General features: G+C 38.5%; 1 long non-coding RNA gene across 1 annotated transcript; it reads right to left on the bottom strand.

Moving 5' to 3' along the window:
• Window positions 1-1,915: 1,915 nt before the first annotated feature.
• Window positions 1,916-2,522, bottom strand: LOC108090025. The gene is made up of 2 exons (XR_001771320.2): window positions 2,333-2,522; window positions 1,916-2,271 (listed from the first exon to the last, which is right to left on the bottom strand). It is a non-coding gene; the product is annotated as an uncharacterized LOC108090025 (long non-coding RNA).
• Between the last annotated feature and the right edge of the window lie 1,475 nt (window positions 2,523-3,997).

Raw genomic sequence — 3,997 nt, 5'->3', positions numbered from 1 at the left:
ATTCACGGCCGCCGCAAAAACCACCCCCTTCAACACACCCCTTTTGCCATTGCCATTCCTCGGGGTCTGGAAATTATGGAGGATGTGTGTATATATGGTATATGGTATGATTTTGAGGATGGGGCGTGAGGAAGTGGGATTGCCGATAGCCCCTTGTCCGCGACCCAAATCGAATAAAATCGAATTGAAATCTGTTCGAAATTCGACACCGCTGTGTGGTTTTTATATCGACATCAAGGCAGGAGCTTGGTCTTATTATTGGTTCGATAAAATACTCGGAAGCATCCCCTTTCATCAGTTTACCAAAGGTGTTGATAGTTTTAGACCGTATTTATTTTAGAAGTCATATTCTACTTACCGAATTATTGATTTTTCATAGAACAGTGAAGTAAGTATGCAATCTTTTTATAAGAATTTATGAGAGCTTAGAAAGGATTTTAATTTTTTTTATCTGTATTAAAATAATTTCCAAACTTATAACAAGCTTGAAATTTATGTAAGCGTTGAACTATATATTGAAATCCTTGAAAAGCGGCTTCACATTCTTTTCGATTATACATTTACCAACATCACTTCAACGCACTTCCTTTCCACAAGGGGCTGGTCAACCCTCTTAACCCTTGAACACCTCCTCGATCCAATCCAAAAAGTATGCCTCTTTTTGGTCGTTTGGTTTCCGGGTGATGATAAGTACTTTGGCTCAGTTGTTTTTGTTTGTACATGATATTAATTTCGCGTAAAAGGGCCCAGAACTTTTTTCCAACCCAACGGAAAAAGGCACCCTGAGAGCTGTCAATGTCACTGGGGTGGATGAATGGATGGATGGATGGATAGATGGATGGATGGATAAATGAGGGAATGAGTGGATGGATGGTCGGAGGGGAGTTGCAAACATCGCCAAAGGGGCAAAATGTTAGCGGGCGTGTGCTGTCAAATTTGACAAATGTTGACAAATGGCTGGAAAATAATATTTCTGAAGGAAAAAGGAGCAAACGCTCTCGAAAAGTATTAATATTATTTGCCTTCATTAGTGGGCATGCACCCGAGGCGTCCACATGCGAATTGACAACCATTTGCACTTGTTGTGGGTTGAAGTATCCCCCTTTTTTTTTTTTTTTTTGCATAGACCAGGCTCGTCACTCATTGTTGTCCTGTCAAATCAATCATTGTTGGTATGTCGGCCAGGTTTTTTGCCGGTTAAGGCTATGCTTCAACATGGTTTTTGCACTCTTGGATTTCTGCGTGTCGGTCCCCTTTTGTTATTGACATAAAGCCAGCCCATAATTTTTCATTGCCCTGCACACGCATGACATTAATTTTGTTGACAGTTTTCTTTTATTTCGGTCGGGTTTTGTACTTATTCTTTTCCCTTCTGCCTGTCAGCACGCATTTACATGTGTCAGGCGAGGTTTCTCTGGTCGGGAGGGTTGGAAACGCTTTGACCAGGGGATTTTGTCCAGGTTACGTGTGCAGATTTTGTGGTCTTACAACATTTTGCCATTTTTTTTAAAGAGTTTTTTCCGTTCTATTGAAATTTTTTGACAGTTGTCATTTGCCATTATGGGAGAAAAATATATGTGTTATTGCACCGACAAAATAAAACAATACAGCAATTTTATTTACCAAGGTTGAAACAAAATTTGTGTGGTTTATAAATTATAAGCTCACCAACTTGTTGCAGTTGCTCCACATTAATTTTGGAGCTGACGTGGGACATATTCGTTACAAGTTCGATCGTTAAACGAAAAAAACAACTCAAGTTCCATATCACACAGATAGACAGCCATCTAGAAGTTGGTGGCTTAGTGGCTCCAAAAAAATCTCACCGGAATGACGCCATCCGACAGGCGACATGCATAATTTACAAGATTAACGATTCGAAAATTGATTTCAATGCCACTAAAAATGTCGAATATAATCTCGAATACATAAAAAGTTTTAAGGTTTTATTGTGTGGAGCTGTTATTTATTGACAGGGTGTGTGTGGAAATGGGACACCATTTAAGTCATTTAAATTTTATAGTGAGATAATTTTACGGCCTTTCGACATCAGGTACTTAAGGGAATTCACGGACAGTGTCTTATAGGGTTTCGCCTTAATGACTCCACAACAAGTTTTACTAGCGACTCATTTGACTTTCCCTTCTTTTTTGTTGTTTTATTTTGTTGGTTTTCTAGTCTAATTTTTAACGACTCGTCTTCCGTAATTGTCGCATTCCGTCAGCTACCAGAATTGATTTCGGTTTCCACCAGGCACTCAAATTTTTGTTTCTTTTTTTATGACATTTTTAGTGCAATTTTGTGGAAATAAAATGTATTCGTTATGACTTACCCCCTGAGACTAGAGAATAAAACCAGAAAGCCGTCTCTCCTCTTCCAATTCGCTTTGATTTTCGTTAGCTGCTGTTGCCTTTGAGTGCCTTCTGCCTTCTGCCTTCTGTGTGTGTCAAAGTTTATATTTTTATTTGTTTCGACAGTAAAGTTGATGTGTTTATGACACATCTTGACAGTAAGTAGCTGCTGTTGCTGCTGCCTGGCTACTGTCAGTCACTTGACCTTTTTTCATTCTTTTTTATTGGATTCGTCGTCGTACATCTCGGGCTAAGCGCCCACTTATGCTCCGATCTGCTGGGGATCGACGGGGCACAAAGGGGGCCACCTGAATGGGCACAAAGATATAACTTGTTTCCCGCATGATTGATAGTTGGATTGAAAGCGACTCAATTGGATTGCCGAGAGATGGCTACAATAGAAACAACGGCCACAAAGGAAAGATATAAATCGATGTTGGTACTGAACACCGGGGGAATTTTGTCTTTATGGTAAAGTGATTGATACGATAGTTTTTTAATTAATTTTTTATCAATTAATATTAACGATCTTCTCTTGTTTATATATTATGCTATGTTTTATTTATCTTGTAAATATTTAATTATCAGTTAAGGAATAAATCATATATGTATATATAAATGTATGGAGAGGTAAATAAAATGTTTTTGCTTGTCAACAGCTTAAGACATGGAGACAGGAGTTTAAAAGTTTAAAAAAAGAAAACCGCAAAATTGAAAACACATCAAAAGTTGTCGGCATCAAATGAAAAAAAAAGAAAAACATCAGCGCCTCCCCAAAAAAATTATTTTAGAACAAAAAAAAAAAAAACATTTTCTAGAGTCGAAGCATTAAATACACTAATGAAGATCAATCCTTTTAAATATTTATACTTTATTGTTATGAAAGCCAGATATTTAGTATTTATTTAAATATAAGGAAGATAAAATGAGGATTTGATTATTTAATAATTTTTTATTTAGAAGTTGTATATTCCAAAATTTGAATATAATCCATAAGGGTATCAAAACTAGGAGACGACAACAAAGGAACAAACCCGAAAGGAATGGATCCAAGAGCATATTCAATAACGAGACATGTCAAAAAGCCATCATAAACAGATGACATTTCCCATATTGAGTGGCGAAAGTAAAATTTAATAATACTACGACATCGACGACGGGCAAGTCAAAGTTGTTGTTGTTGCTATTGTAGTTGTTGTTGTTGGGGTGGCGTTATGCGGATCGTTAATAGGTTATGGTATGGAGGGGAAAATACAGGCGACGGGAGACATGGAGACTTCTGCAAGGCGGCAACACGTCAACAACGAAAATTGACACGCCGACATAAACACTCGCACATGTTGTCGTGGCCCCAGGTTCTGAAGGAGGCGGCCAGCCACGCCCCCTTTGATTCTTGTGGCACCCCTGCCGTGTGGAATGTATAGCAAAAATGTCAATATGTTGTTCGGGCTTGTCAGGCCTGTCATGTCAGCCAGCAGCACCACCGAATCGTATCTCAGTTTCAGAACACAGTGCTATCTGCCTATGATGGACAGGCAACAGCAGCAGGCAGACACATTTATCGAGGAGAAAATCTATCGAAGGTGAAGGGATAGGAATCGCCTTGAAAAACTTTATAACTGTTGGGTTTTCAAGGAGAAGGTTCA

The sequence above is a fragment of the Drosophila ficusphila genome, unplaced genomic scaffold (genome assembly GCF_018152265.1).
Source record: "Drosophila ficusphila isolate 14025-0441.05 unplaced genomic scaffold, ASM1815226v1 contig_830, whole genome shotgun sequence".
Taxonomy (NCBI): domain Eukaryota; kingdom Metazoa; phylum Arthropoda; class Insecta; order Diptera; family Drosophilidae; genus Drosophila; species Drosophila ficusphila.
Note: the sequence above shows the minus strand (reverse complement) of the source record. Positions and strands in the feature narration are given on the sequence as shown.